General features: G+C 37.1%; 1 long non-coding RNA gene across 1 annotated transcript in view; it reads left to right on the top strand.

Moving 5' to 3' along the window:
• The first annotated feature begins 2,534 nt into the window (after nt 1-2,534).
• The window catches only part of LOC136794313 (uncharacterized), a 374,854-nt gene continuing 361,180 nt past the window's right edge, over nt 2,535-16,208 (top strand). Inside the window, exon 1 of the long non-coding RNA XR_010840898.1 lies at nt 2,535-2,714. This is a non-coding gene — a long non-coding RNA (uncharacterized lncRNA). The remainder of the gene's footprint in view (nt 2,715-16,208) is intronic.

Raw genomic sequence — 16,208 nt, 5'->3', positions numbered from 1 at the left:
TAAGCCTGCTTCTTGGCCTCAATGCACTTTAAAAGCATCACCTAGGTTTCTGTGAATCAGTATGGAAACCACTAATCCTATCAGATTTCCCTCATTTGAGAAAAGAGGAAATTGATGTTCAGCGAGGATAATAACTTTGCCTATTATGAGCAGACCCAGGATTATTGGTTCACAAAGATCTGTTCTGAAACATATGGGAAATGAAAGTTTGTCAGACCCTCTTCCTGCTTACAAAGAAACTAAAAGGAAAAAGGGGAATTTATGAAAAATAACCATATAAACAAGCACCATACAGCTAAGAATTACTTAGGAAACTAAGAGTGCCTCTAAAAACAAAGGCAAATACAGGAGATCTTGTTAATGTAGTGTTTTTAGACTGTTTAGTCTGAATTACAGGAACACTGTTTTATAATTGTATATTCTACATCAGAGTGTCTCAATCTCAACAGTACTGACATTTGAGGCTGGATAATTCTTTGTTGAGGGGTTTATCCTGTGCATTGTCATATGTTTAGTGACATCCTTGGCTTCTACCCACTAGATTCCAGTAGAACATCGCAACTTGTGATGATCAAAAATGTCTCCGGCCATTGCCAAATGTCCCCAGGGCAGAATTGCCCCCAAAAGAACTACTGCTCTATATTACTGTTTATAGATGCTAATTCTTGATAAACAGACTTATACATGGCACCCTCCAGTTCCAATTATAAGATATAAGTAAATTATAATAATTTTCAAAATATTTGGAATTATTTTGAAACAACCGACAAGATTTTAAGTATTAGTTATCCAATATAGTATTTGAAGCAAAGGTGTTTTTACACTTATTACTAAAATAGAATCTGGACTTGGACAGTAAAGTTATTATAAGTGTATTCCTCGCTGTCTTAAAGATCAGGCATTAAAGAAGATGTCTGAGCCTGGGCAAGTACTGGGCTGGGGTTACTTAAGCCTGATTGGAATCCTTCTCTACAGATGCTAAGAGAAGATGTCGGACAGAGTTAGTACATGAAGCATTCTTTGCCAGGCATTCCAAAATATTCAGTAAGCCCTTGGAGAATGTCTACTCTCATTTGTGTAAATTTGATTTAAAATTTCTATTTAAAAAACAAAACAGGGCTTCCCTGGTGGCGCAGTGGTTGAGAGTCCGCCTGCCGATGCAGGAGACATGGGTTCGTGCCCCGGTCCGGGAGGATCCCACATGCCGTGGGGTGGCTAGGCCCGTGAGCCATAGCCGCTGAGCCTGCGCGTCCGCAGCCTGTGCTCTGCATTGGGAGAGGCCCGCGTACCGCAAAAAAAAAAAAAAAAAAAAAAAAAATTCAACTTCGTAGGTAATGTATCACTCGTTATGTACTAGACAATGTCCCAAGGATTTTACATATATAAACTCATTTGATCTTCACAAGAAGACAATGACTCAACTATTATAACTATCCCCATCTCAATCATATAGTATGCAGTCATTTAGTTAGTAAGTTAAAACAACAACTAAGATCAGAAACCAGATGTTTGGCCTCCAGAGTTGGTACTTTAATGTTCATGACTAATTTTCTCTTCTGGAATATACATGCTTGGATTTTTTATGCTTACGTTTGATAATTATAATCAATATGTTGGATAACTATATATTCATTTGGTAGATGAACATATTAATACAAGTATTTTGTTTAAACAAAATTTTGTCAGATTTATAATTGATTTAACTTACCATCCAAGAAGTTACATTTTCATAAAATAAAAGTACAACTATTTTCTGAAGTGTAAATAAAGTATATATGTACATAATTATATAAAATACCAAAGTATAGATATATGTGTAATGTACTGTGCATACATGGATTCCGTTTTTTTTTTTCTTTTTCCTTTTGATGTAGTTTCAATCTTACGGAAAAATTGTAAGACTCCCTCTTTCTCCCTCCCTTCCTTGCCTCCCTTTTTGTTCCTTCTTCTTCCCCTTCTTCTTATTCTTCTTCCACTTCTCCTCTCTCCTCTCTCTCCCTCCTTCTCTCTCTGTGTCTCCTACAAATTTGCTATTTTCTCCTTGTAATCAGTATACAATTTATGGGATGATACTTTATACCTATGTACATACTGACTTACTCTTCAGATTTTTACCTTTAGTTTTAGAGTCCATTGATAAGCTTGCATGAACTGATTACTGTTATCTCTTGCTGTGTAAAAAATTACTTCAAAATGTAGCATCTTTTTTTTTTTTTTTTTTTTTTTTTCGGTACGCGGGCCTCTCACTGCTGTGGCCTCTCCCGTTGCGGAGCACAGGCTCCGGACGCGCAGGCTCAGCGGCCATGGCTCACGGGCCTAGCAGCTCCGCGGCATGTGGGATCTTCCCAGACCGGGGCACGAACCCCTGCGCCCTGCATCGGCAGGCGGACTCTCAACCACTGCGCCACCAGGGAAGCCGAAAATGTAGCATCTTAAAACAGCAAACACATTATCTCACAGTTTCTGTGGGTCAGGAATTCAGAAGCTGCTTTATCAGATGGTTCTAATTGAGTATCTCTCGTAGGTGGCAATGAAGATGGTGGCTGGAGCTATAGTCAATTTGAAGACTTGGCTGGAGTCACAGGATTTGCTTTCAAGATGACTGACTCACATGACTATTGACAAGAGACCTCAGTTCCTCACTGGCTGCCATATGGTCTCAGCTGTTTCCCATTTGAGACTTCATCAGGATGCTCGTGTGCCCTTCTGACGTGGTAAGTGCTTAACCCTGGAGTGAATGATCTAAGAGAGAATAAAATAGAAGCTTCAGTGTGTTTTATGTCTTAGCTTAAGTAAGTGCTGAACCCTGGAGTGAATGATCTAAGAGAGAGTAAAATAGAAGCTTCAATGTGTTTTATGTCTTAGCCTAAGAAGGCACACACTATAATTCCTACTATATCTTATCTATTACACAGGTGTTCAATGTGAAAAGTGAGTACATAGGGTGTGACTATCAGGAAGTGGAATAATTGGAGGCCATCTTGGATTCTGAGTACCATAATTATTTTTGTGATGGTTGACAAATGATTTTCTAATTCCATTATTCCTCTACATTATTATTAGGCTTTCTATAGTAAAGCAGAGCTTTTCTTTCTCTTTCACTTATTAAATTATGTATTTAATCAGTGACTTCATGTATAGTTATTCAAAGGACCATGATCTTTTATTGAAATTATTAACTTTATGCTCAAATTTTCCCAGATTCAGCCAGCTGTATCCTCTTCAAGTTTTCTTGTTTTCTTTTAATATGTATCCATTATTTCTTTGAATTAGCCATGTTTTGAATTATTTATTTCATTGACTTTTCAAGGGTGATTTGTGTAGGTCCCTAAATTCCCAGACCTTTTCAGTGGAACTGCCAGGTCAAAACTAATGTCATAATATTACTATGATCATATTTGACTTTTTTAGTTTGGTGATATTTACACTGATAGTGCAAGTGATATGGTAGAAAAAATTGCTGGTACCTTAACACTAATCAAGAGAGTCCCAAAATGTGTTCTTCACCACTCTCAGAGGGAAAAATTTTTTAAAGAGGCAGTTTCACATAAAAATATTCTCAATACATTAGTAAAGACAGCTAATGTTATTAAATCTGTACCCTTGAAAATAATCTTTTTTACTATCTGTGTGACAAGATAGGAAACATCCATAAAGCACTTCTGCCACATTCCAAATTACGACTACTATGGGGAAGAACACTTGATTATTGATTTTGAGTTGTGAACTGAACTGCTTTTGTTCTTGGTACACACTGGAAAGAATGCCTGAGGGGCAAACAATAGTTTTTCAGACTTACAGTGACTGGCAAACACTTTCTCAAAAGTGCAGCTAAGTCTGTAGCTTTAAGGAAAACAACTGATATTGTTAATTGTCAACAACACAATTTAAGCTTTCATGTGAACATTCGGCATTCAGAACACTCAGCCACTATGGCTAAGGCTTTTTGAGGAGACTGGTGATAGTACTAACAAATGTGATTTTTACAAAATATTGTTCACTCAAATGTGTCAGCATTTGGAAGATCCACATAACTAAGTGAATCAATATTTTCCAGATGACTAATATGTAATATGACAAAATCATGTGTGGGTAAGAGATCCATGCAAAATAAAACAAGAGACTTGAATGTAACAGTGTATGAAAAGTTCATTGATCTGGTTTCAGAATCCATATTTCAACTAATCTAAAAAATAAAACAAACAAAAAAACCCTACCACTTGTTGAGTTTTGGTATAGCATCAAAGAAGATATGAACAATCACCTCTAAAGTCTATTAAAATACACTTCCCCTTTCCAACTACAAATATGACATTGAATAGGCTTCAACAAAAGCAATATGACACAAAAAAATCGAGTTCAGAAGCAGATATTAGAATCCAGATCTCTTTTATTAAGCCATGTGTAAAACAATGTTGCTCTTCTTACTAATTTTTTAGGGGGAAAATTTATTGTTTTTCACAACAACCATTATTTATGTTAACATATAATGAGGTTATTACTTCTATTTTAAAACAAATACATATTTAATTTTTCTTTCTTTTCATTTCATTTATAGTAAACTTTTATAGATATAATCTATATAAACACAGTGGGAGGGTCTTTGATAACTTTGAGAGTACAAAAATATCATTAATCGAAAAAGTTTGAGAACGGCTGCTTTGAAATATTTTTCTTTTTATATTCATTTATTTTATGATTTTTAAAATAAAATGTCTATTATTTTGAAGATTTTCTTATTTTAAATTTGAACAAGTTAAACTCCATGCACAGCTATAAAGGCGACAACAGAAAATGTAGCCCATGGCTCTAGCAAGAGATTAGCCAACATGATTTGGAGGCTGGGGTGGCCCAGCCAATTTCACAATAAATTCCTTCAGCTGTGACTAGACAGGAACACTGATTTTAAAATCAACCAGAGAATCTTGAAAGTCTTATTTTAAAATTAACTGAGCTGAGGACCCAGCCAAACTTGTCAGACCACTGCTCTAAGAAAGCAGCGCTCCTCAATCCCTGGAGGGAAGTTGCCCCCCACCTCTGCAAGAGACCTTCCAACATCAGCAGTCTGAGCCATGTGGAGGACAGGCTCTTGGTGCTCCAGCCAGGCGTCAGGGCTGTGCCACTGAGGTGGGACAGCCAACTTCAGGACACTGATCCAAAAGAGAGCTCGCAGCTCCACATAATATCAAATGGCAGAAATCTCCCAGAGATCTCCAACTCAACACCAGACCCAGCTTCACTCAATAACCAGCAAGCTACAGTGCTGGACACCCTATACCAAACAACTAGCAAGACAGGAACACAGCCCCATCCATTAGCAGAGAGGCTGCCTAAAATCATAATAAGGCCACAGACACCCCAAAACACACCGCCAGACGTGGAGCAGCACACAAGAAAGACAAGATCCAGCTTCATCCACCAGAACACAGGCACTAGTCCCCTCCACCAGGAAGCCTACACAACCCACTGAACCAAGCTCAGCCACTGGGGACAGACACCAAAAACAATGGGAACTATGAACCTGCAGCCTGCAAAAAGGAGACCCCAAACACAGTAAGATAAGCAAAAGGAAAAGACAGAAAAACACACAGCAGATGAAGGAGCAAGGGAAAAACCCACCAGACCTAACAAATGAAGAGGAAATAGGCAGTTTACCTGAAAAAGAATTCAGAATAATGAAAGTAACGATGACAGAAAATCTTGGAAATAGAATGAAGAAAATACAAGAAATGTTTAACAAGGATGTAGAAGAACTAAAGAGGAAAGAAGCAATGATGAACAACACAATAAATGAAATTAAAAATACTCTAGAAGCGATCAATAGCAGAATAACTGAGGCAGAAAAACGGATAAGTGATCTGGAAGATAAAAGAGTGGAAATAACTACTGCAGAGCAGAATAAAGAAAAAAGAATGAAAAGAACTGAGGACAGTCTTAGAGACCTCTGGGACAACATTAAATGCACCAACAGTCGAATCATAGGGGTCCCAGAAGAAGAAGAGAAAAAGAAAGGGACTGAGAAAATATTTGAAGAGATTATAGTTGAAAACTTCCCTAATATGGGAAAGGAAATAGTCAATGAAGTCCAGAAAGCACAGAGCGTTCCATACAGGATAAATCCAAGGAGAAACACACCCAGACACATATTAATCAAACTATCAAAAATTAAATACAAAGGAAACATATTAGAAGCCACAAGGGAAAAACAACAAACATCACACAAGGGAATCCCCATAAGGTTAACAGCTGATCTTTCAGCAGAAACTCTGCAAGCCACAAGCGAGTGGCAGGACATATTTAAAGTGATGAAGGAGAAAAACCTACAATCAAGATTACTCTACCCAGCAAGGATCTCATTCAGATTTGATGGAGAAATTAAAAGCTTTACAGACAAGCAAAAGCTGAGAGAGTTCAGCACCACCAAACCAGCTTTACAACAAATGCTAAAGGAATTTCTCTAGGCAAGAAACAAAAGATAAGGAAAAGACCTACAATAACAAACCCAAAACAATTAAGAAAATGGGAATAGGAACATACATATCGATAATTACCTTAAATGTAAATGGATTAAGTGCTCCCATCAAAAGACACAGACTGGCTGAAATGGATAACAAAAACAAGACCTGTATATATGCTGTCTACAGGAGACCCATGATAGCCCTAAGGACACAAACAGACTGCAAGTGAGGGGGTGGAAAAAGATATTCCATGCAAATGGAAATCAAAACAAAGCTGGAGTAGCAATTCTTGTATCAGACAAAATAGACTTTAAAATAAAGACTATTACAAGAGACAAAGAAGGACACTACATAATGATCAAGGAATCAATCCCAGAAGAAGATAAAACAATTGTAAAAATTTAATGCACCCAACATAGGAGCACCTCAATACAGAAGGCAAATACTAACAGCCATAAAAGGGGAAATCGACAGTAACACAATCATAGAAGGGGACTTTAACACTCCACTGTCACCAATGGACAGATCATCCAAAATGAAAATAAATAAGGAAACATGAGCTTTAAATGATACATTAAACAAGATGAACTCAATTGATATTTATAGGACATTCCATCCCAAAACAGCAGAATACACATTTTTCTCAAGTGCTCATGGAACATTCTCCAGATCATGTCTTGGGTCACAAATTTAGCCTTGGTAAATTTAAGAAAATTGAAATCATATCAAGTATCTTTTCCAACCACAACGCTTTGAGACTAGATATCAATTACAGGAAAAGATCTGTAAAAAATACAAACACATGGAGGCTAAACAATACACTACTTAATAATCAAGTGATCACTGAAGAAATCAAAGAGGAAATGAAAAAATACCTAGAAACAAATGACAGTGAAGACACGATGACCAAAAACCTATGGGATGCAGCAAAAGCAGTTCTAAGAGGGAAGTTTATAGCAATACAATCCTACCTTAAGAAACAGGAAACATCTCAAATAACCTAACCTTGGAGCTAAAGCAATTAGAGAAAGGAGAAAAAAAATACCCCAAAGTTAGCGAAGGAAAGAAATAATAAAGATCAGAAATAGATGAAAAAGAAATGAAGGAAATTATAGCAAAGATCAATAAAACTAAAAGCTGGTTCTTTGAGAAGATAAACAAAATTGATAAACCATTAGCTAGACTCATCAAGAAAAAAAGGGAGAAGACTCAAATCAATAGAATTAGAAATGAAAAAGTGGAAGTAACAACTGACACTGCAGAAATACAAAGGATCATGGGAGATTACTACAAGCAGATATATGCCAATAAAATGGACAACCTGGAAGAAATGGACAAATTCTTAGAAATGCACAACGTTCTGAGATTGAACCAAGAAGAAATAGAAAATATGAACAGACCAATCACAAGCACTGAAATTGAAACTGTGATTTAAAATCTTCCAACAAACAAAAGCCCAGGACCAGATGGCTTCATAGGTGAATTCTGTCAAACATTTAGAGAAGAGCTAACACCTATCCTTCTCAAACTCTTCCAAAAGATAGCAGAGGGAGGAACACTCCCACACTCATTCTGCGAGGCCACCATCACCTTGATACCAAAACCAGACAAAGATATCACAAAGAAAGAAAACTACAGGCCAATATCACTGATGAACATAGATGCAAAAATCCTCAACAAAATATTAGCAAACACAATACAACAGCACATTAAAAGGATCATACACCATGATCAAGTGGGATTTATTCCAGGAATGCAAGGATTCTTCAATATATGCAAATCAATCAATGTGATACACCATATTAACAAATTGAAGAAGAAAAACCATATGGTCATCTCAATAGATGCAGAGAAAGCTTTCAACAAAATTCAACACCCATTTATCATAAAAACCCTGCAGAAAGTTGGCATAGAGGAACTTTCCTCAACATAATAAAGGCCATATATGACAAACCGACAGCCAACATCGTTCTCAATGGTGAAAAACTGAAACCATTTCCACTAAGATCAGGAACAAGACAAGGTTGCCCACTCTCACCACTCTTATTCAACATTGTTTTGGAAGTTTTAGCCACAGCAATTAGAGAAGAAAAAGATATAAAAGGAATCCAAATCGGAAAAGAAGTAAGCTGTCACTGTTTGCAGATGACATGATACTATATGTAGAGAATCCTAAAGATGCTACCAGACAACTACTAGAGCTCATCAGTGAATTTGGTAAAGTAGCAGGACACAAAATTAATGCACAGAAATCTCTGGCATTCCTATACACTAATGATGAAATATCTGAAAGTTAAATTAAGAAAACACTCCCATTTACCACTGCAACAAAAAGAATAAAATATCTAGGAATAAACCTACCTAAGGGGACAAAAGACCTGTATGTAGAAAATTATAAGACACTGATGAATGAAATTAAAGATGATACAAATAGATGGAGAGATATACCATGTTCTGGGATTGGAAGAAATAACATTGTGAAAATGACTCTACTACCAAAAGCAATCTACAGATTCAGTGCAATCCCTATGTAACTACCACTGGCACTTTTCACAGAACTAGAACAAAAAATTTTACAATTTGTATGGAAACACAAAAGACCCCGAATAGCCAAAGCAATCTTGAGAATGAAAAATGGAGCTGGAGGAATCAGGCTCCCTGACTTCAGGCTATACTACAAGACCACAGTAATCAAGACAGTATGGCACTGGCACAAAAACAGAAATATAGATCAATGGAACAGGATAGAAAGCCCAGAGATAAACCCACGCACATATGGTCACCTTATCTTTGATAAAGGAGGGAAGGATATACAGTGGAGAAAAGACAGCCTCTTCAATAAGTGGGTCTGGGAAAACTGGACAGCTACCTGTAAAAGTATGAAATTAGAACACTCCCTAACACCACACACAAAAATAAACTCAAAATGGATTAAAGACATAAATGTAAGGCCAAACACTATAAAACTCTTAGAGGAAAACATAGGCAGAAGACTCTTGGACATAAATCACAGCAAGATCCTTTTTGACGTACCTCCTAGAGAAATGGAAATAAAAACAAAAATAAACAAATGGGACCTAATGAAACTTAAAAGCTTTTGCACAGCAAAGGAAACCATAAATAAGACGAAAAGCCAACCCTCAGAATGGGAGAAAATATTTACAAATGAAGCAACTGACAAAGGATTAATCTCCAAAATTTACAAGCAGCTCATGCAGCTCAACATCAAATAAACAAACAACCCAATCCAAAAATGGGCAGAAGACCTAAATAGACATTTCTCCAAAGAAGATATACAGATTGCCAACAAACACATGAAAGAATGCTCAACATCATTAATCATTAGAGAAATGCAAATCAAAACTACAATGAGATATCATCAGACATCAGTCAGAATGGCCATCATCAAAAATCTAGAAACAATAAATGCTCGGGAGGGTGTGGAGAAAAGGGAACACTCTTGTACTGTTGATGGGAATGTAAATTGATACAACCACTATGGAGAACAGTATGGCGGTTCCTTCAAAAACTACCAATAGAACTACCATACGACCCAGCAGTCCCACTACTGGGCATATACCCTGAGAAAACCATAATTCAAAAAGAGTCATGTACCAAAATATTCATTGAAGCTCTATTTACAATAACCAGGACATGGAACCAACCTAAGTGTCCATCAACAGATGAATGGTTAAAGAAGATGTGGCACATATATACAATGGAATATTACTCAGCCATAAAAAGAAACAAAATTTAGTTATTTGTAGTGAGGTGGATGGACCTAGAGTCTGTCATACAGAGTGAAGTAAGTCAGAAAGAGAAAAACAAATACTGTATGCTAACACATATATATGGCATCTAAGAAAAAAGGGGAAAAAAAGGTCATGAAGAACCTAGGGGTAAGACAGGAATAAATACACAGACCTACTAGAGCATGGACTTGAGGATATGGGGAGGGGGAACGGTAAGCTGTGACAAAGTGGGAGAGTGACATGGACATATATACACTACCAAACGTAAAATAGATAGCTAGTGGGAAGCAGCTGCATAGCACCGGGAGATCAGCTAGGTGGTTTTTGACCACCTAGAGGGATGGGATAGGGAGGGTGGGAGGGAGGGAGACATAAGAAGGAAGAGATATGGGAACATATGTATATGTATAACTGATTCACTTTGTTATAAAGCAGAAACTATCACACCATTGTAAAGCAATTATACTCCAATTAAGATGTTAAAAAAAAATTAACTGAGCTTTTTAACTTAAGGGACAGAAACTAAAATACCACTCCTAGAAATGTATCTATTGTCTCTGTGAGAAATGTAAAAGTGCTGGATCCATTTGTTTCTAATTAGTTGTTTGTTCATGTGGAATTGCACAATCCAGAGCTTTTTATTTATTTCAAACATTTGCTATACAGGGACATATACTCTAGTGGATCAAATATACACACACATTTTATATATAATCAAATTTATATACATATATATATTTGCAGCCATAGTTTCTTGCACGTTGCAAGTATCAGTTTTACACAGCTGTAGTGGGAGATATTTATTCTTTCCTCATGGACCAGAGAGCTTCACCTTTTTTATGCAGGTAATTCAAGCTTTCTAATCCTGAGCTTTTCTGGGTGCCAGTCTCTGATCTTCTAGACTGCCTGCAGACCAACTGATAACAAACAGACTCAGCCACTTTGATAACTAGATATATCTTTGATACAAGAAAACTACATGGAATTTCTGTTGCAATTGTATCAGGACTTGGAAGTCCCTGAGTTTTTTTGAAACATAGTTTAAGGCAGGAAAAAGAAAAACTGAAAAGAAACTAGTTCCGTCATAAAAAATACAAATGATGCACACTTTCAAAGGACTTTTAAAAATGACCTGATTTGGGGGCTTCCCTGGTGGCTCAGTGGTTGAGAGTCCGCCTGCTGATGCAGGGGACGCGGGTTTGTGCCCCGGTCCAGGAAGATCCCACATGCCGCGGAGCGGCTGGGCCCGTGAGCCATGGCTGCTGAGCCTGTGCGTCCAGAGCCTGTGCTCCGCAACAGGAGAGGCCACCACGGTGAGAGGCCTGAGTACTGCACCCCCCCAAAAAATGACCTGATCTCTAGTAGTTTTCAGCTTTTCATTTAAAATATTCTAAAATACTAAATGACTTATCTTTCTAGGCTTTGATTTAAAATATCCTCGAAAAATATTTTGATTAAACATCTTAAACAGCTCATATTTACGTCTCACATGAGGGATCCTGGCTAATCTTCATTACTTTGAAGCTTCATTTTCATATTTCAAAGAATGTACTTGATCATTGTCGACTGACAGTTAAGTTTTGATGGTTTTTGAATTTCTAATTTAATTTGAATGCTTAAATATTTTATGCTATCTCTAGGGACTTATATGTGATGACTATGATGAAGTTCTTTCTCAGGTTGAATGATTCAGTTAGCACTTTAAAATGTAGCAAAAGCAAAAATTAGTAGATCTTAGTTTATTTAACTTTTAAAATGAACGTAAAAACAAATTATAATTTCACAAATTAAGCTGGCATTGTTTTTCAGTAACAAGTTTTATCATATATGATTATGTTGCTAAGGATTTTTTTTTTTTTTTAGTTTTTGGCCTTTATTTTTACAAGTTATTTATTTATTTGGCTGTGTTGGGTCTTAGTTGTGGCACACGGGATCTTTCGTTGCGGTGTGCGGGCTTCTCTCTAGTCATGGTGTGCGGGCTCTAGAGTGCACACGGGCTTAGTTGCCCCGCAGCATGTGGGATCTTAGTTTCCTGGCCAGAGACTGAACCCACGCCTCCTGCATTGGAAGGCAGATTCTTTACCACTGGACCACCAGGGAAGTCCCTGCCCTTTTATTTTTTTACTTAGTATTCAATGTATGGACTTTTGAAAAATTGGTAATATACTATCATTTGTCCATTACTATAAGAAATACTTATTGAATGCTTGCCAAGTATCAGGTATAATCTATATACTTAAGGTTCAATAGTGTAGATTAAAAATCATGGGAGAGAAGGACTTTTACATATTAAATCACAAATAACTATTTGTGAATGTTATAAAAGAAAAGAACCAGAGTGATAGTAATTGGGTGATCTTTATTTTCAGGAGGGTAGGGATGATTTTACAGAAGAATTGTCATTTGTATTAATATCTGAAAGGTAAAGAGAAGTTATTCATGTAAAGAGTAAAAGGACTTATACTATATGATGCAAAGGCCCTATGTGTGAAATAGTTTGACACTTTCAAAATACAGGAAAAATACCAGTGTGGCTGGTTGCTGTGAACAGCAAGGGAGGAGATAAAGTCAGAGCTTTCAAGGGCATGCCAAGGATTTGGGATATTAAGTCCATGGAAAGTTATTGAGGGTTTTTAAGCAGGGGAGTGATTTGATGGGATTTCTGTTGTATTTTAAAAAAAAAGAAAGAAAGAAAGAAAAAAAGAAAGATCATCCTGGCTGCTACATGGAGAATGGAATAAGATGTGGCGATAGTGAAATCTGGCAAACAAGTTAGTAGGCTCTTTTAGTACTTCAAAGTAGAACATAGAGCATAGAGGTGGATAAAATTCACAATGCATTTCATAATAGAAGTGATTGGATGGGATGATGGCTGTGTAGGACAAGGTGGAGGATATGGAGGGATCAAGGTGATTCCAGTTTTTTTCTTTTGAGCCACGGATGGTGCTATACCTTCAGGTGAAGATCTGAGGAGAAGTAGATTTTTAGAGAATGATTAAGAGTTTGAGTGTGGACGTATTTTGCTTGAGAAGTTCTGGCAAAAATTCTAGAGGAATCTCACATAGGTAACTTGATGTATGAGAAAATTTCAGAAAGGAGGCCTGGACCCACATGTTTTAGTACCATAGAATATAGCTGTGAGTTCCTGTAATACTTGAACTAAGTAAGATTGTCTTTAGTAAAATGTAAGGTAGACAAGAGCAGATTAATATTTAGATTCAACCAGAAAATACTCTTATGAATTCCTTACCTCTCTCTCCCTTTCAGTATCTCATTCATGAATATGAGCTTTGCACAAAGGATTATCACGTTCACAACAGCTGACTTACCATTATTATTATCTGGATCTCTGTTTAATGGATATGTTAATCTGGAAAAAAGAATTATTTTTTAAAAATTGAAATTTGATATAACTTATCTATAAAACCATCTGGGTGTGAATTTATTTTCGTTATCCTCTTTGACCTTTAATTGGCCCTCTCATTCTGAGGACTCATGACTTTCTTCCTTCCTGGGTGATGATCTGGACCAGTAATAACATTAGATCTGAGCACAGGGGACTCCTATACTGGACCTCACACTCAAAATCTCCACTAAACATTTCTTCAAGCCATGTTTTCATCATAGGAGTGAGGTCCACCTGCCCAGCCAGGGCCATGTTCTACCTCAGAACCACACTTCAGGGGGTGTGCTGCTCTCTTGTCCATCCTCCTGAGGGCTGACTGCTCCCTTGGTTTTACATTTTTTCTAGGGTCAAAAGTTGGCCAAGGATATCTGCTGTTTTCTTTTCTATCACAGTATTGTTCTACACACAATTAACTAATTCTTTTTTTTTTTTTTTTTTTTTTGTGGTACGCGGGCCTCTCACTGTTGTGGCCTCTCCCGTTGCGGAGCACCGGCTCCGGACGCGCAGGCCCAGCGGCCATGGCTCACGGGCCCAGCCGCTCCGCGGCACGTGGGATCTTCCTGGACCGGGGCTCGAACCCACGTCCCCTGCATCGACAGGTGGACTCTCAACCAGTGCACCACCAGGGAGACCCACAATTAACTAATTCTTGACTGTGGTCTTGAATTTTTAGATTATAATTCCTGTTAGACTGTAATAAGTCTCCCTTGTAGGATGGGATAGGAAGTTTTACTATGGTATATATACTAGCCTACTTTCAGGGAGACTGGAGGAACAGGTCTGTTGCTAAGAGAGAATATTTGCCTTGTCCCTTGTGTATAGACGAAGGCTGCCCATTTTTCCCATTCTTTTCCATCTACTTAGAACAACTTCTTCTCCTTCTGCCCAATTTATGACAGTATTCCTCAAAGAGAAGGGAGATATCTAGGTCATGAGTGGACCAGTCTAGGGATAAGTGTAAATATCTAGCTTCCATGTTGTGGTACCCCAACTAAGTCTTGTTGCATGCCTACAGGCTCCCTCTCATTTTATGACATCATTATATACAGTAAACTTCAAATCACTACTCCCTTGTGCAATATTGATCCTTGATGTCAAGTAAACAAGGCTTTTTGTTATGTTGGATTGTGAATCTACTTGAGCCATGGTTTTTATTTTTCTTACCCAGATGTCAAGGAGAAAACCATACCCAAGGGTCCTGCATTATCTACATAAGAGAAAATACAATGTACATAAAATAGATCCCCATGAAACACATCAGTTATAAGTTAGCAAATACAATGTGGGTTTTTTCTACATTGTCCTACATAAGTCAAGATTCCAGCACTTGGCATTTAACATGGAATGATTCTTCTAGGAAGAAGTTTGTATCGAATAGTTCAGGAAACACCAGTGAATATCTCAGAGAGCTTAATTTCTTTATTACAGAAACTCCTGTTTAAAGTTTAATTTTTTAATAAAATCTTTCCCTTTTATGTTTAGCTTTTTTGTTTCCTGGACCTTAAGGATATTAGAATGCAAGGAACCTGTAAGAGCAGTACTCTACTCTACAATGCCATCTTTTCTTTGATGACTAGCTTAACATTGTCATGGTATCTGATATGGCAGGATTCTTCTCTATGAACATTTTCTTAGTTATCATTATTACTTATAGTTCATTTAAACTTTAGTCAAGGGTGAATTATAGTAGTTTTAGGTTTGTGAATATTTCCAATATTCAGCTTCTTCTTCCATCTCATCCATTTTGCATTCTCTCTTTCAAGGACTTTTCACAATTTTAATCCACTATAGTTTTTTTGTTTGTTTGATTTTCCTTCTTCAGCATAATTATGGATTGATTTAAAATTTTAAATGTTCTTTACACAATTTACAGCATTTGAGACAGAAAGGAGAATCCACAGTATGTACACAAATTCCTGATATCTTTTTACCTGTAGGAGTTTCTCAAAATTCTCCTGCAGATCCTGATTCAGTAAGTCTGGGGTAGGGTTTAAGGATCTGCCTTTTGTTAAACTTCCAGAGGATTTTTATAAAAATGTACATTAGGGAAACATGGTTGTAATGAACAAAAATCCAATTTAAATCAGAAAACTTTGGTTTCAATTCAAGCTCTATCACTTAAAGCAAGTCACTTACCATCTTTGAACCTCAGTGACATTTACTATAGAGAATGATACCTACCACTTAGAGTTGTTGTGAGGAATAGAATTGATAATAATTGTGAAGCAAAGATAGATTGCCTTACTACTAATGTTCTATAAATATGTGTTCCTTTTCTTTCCTGAGCTGCCCAGATAAAGAGAAGGAATTCATTCTGGGAAACACATAGACACATTGCTGGTATGGGATCACTTGGATCTTGGGTCTTATATAACCCTTCCTTGCCATTGTCACCTAGACAAACAACTGTCTGCAATTATGTTAATTTTCCTTGATTTTTATCTAGTACCTTCTGTGTAATATGCTACATTCTCTAATTCTGATATGTAATGAAGACTATTGCTGTGCTATGAGCACATCTGGGATGAAGTTTCAGACCACACTCACCAGGCTTAGACTTGCATAAAGGAAGGTGTTCCAAAAGCAGCTTGG

The sequence above is a fragment of the Kogia breviceps genome, chromosome 5 (genome assembly GCF_026419965.1).
Source record: "Kogia breviceps isolate mKogBre1 chromosome 5, mKogBre1 haplotype 1, whole genome shotgun sequence".
In the NCBI taxonomy this organism is placed as follows: domain Eukaryota; kingdom Metazoa; phylum Chordata; class Mammalia; order Artiodactyla; family Physeteridae; genus Kogia; species Kogia breviceps.
The sequence above is the reverse complement of the archived record's forward strand: the minus strand, read 5'-3'. Positions and strand labels throughout refer to the sequence as shown.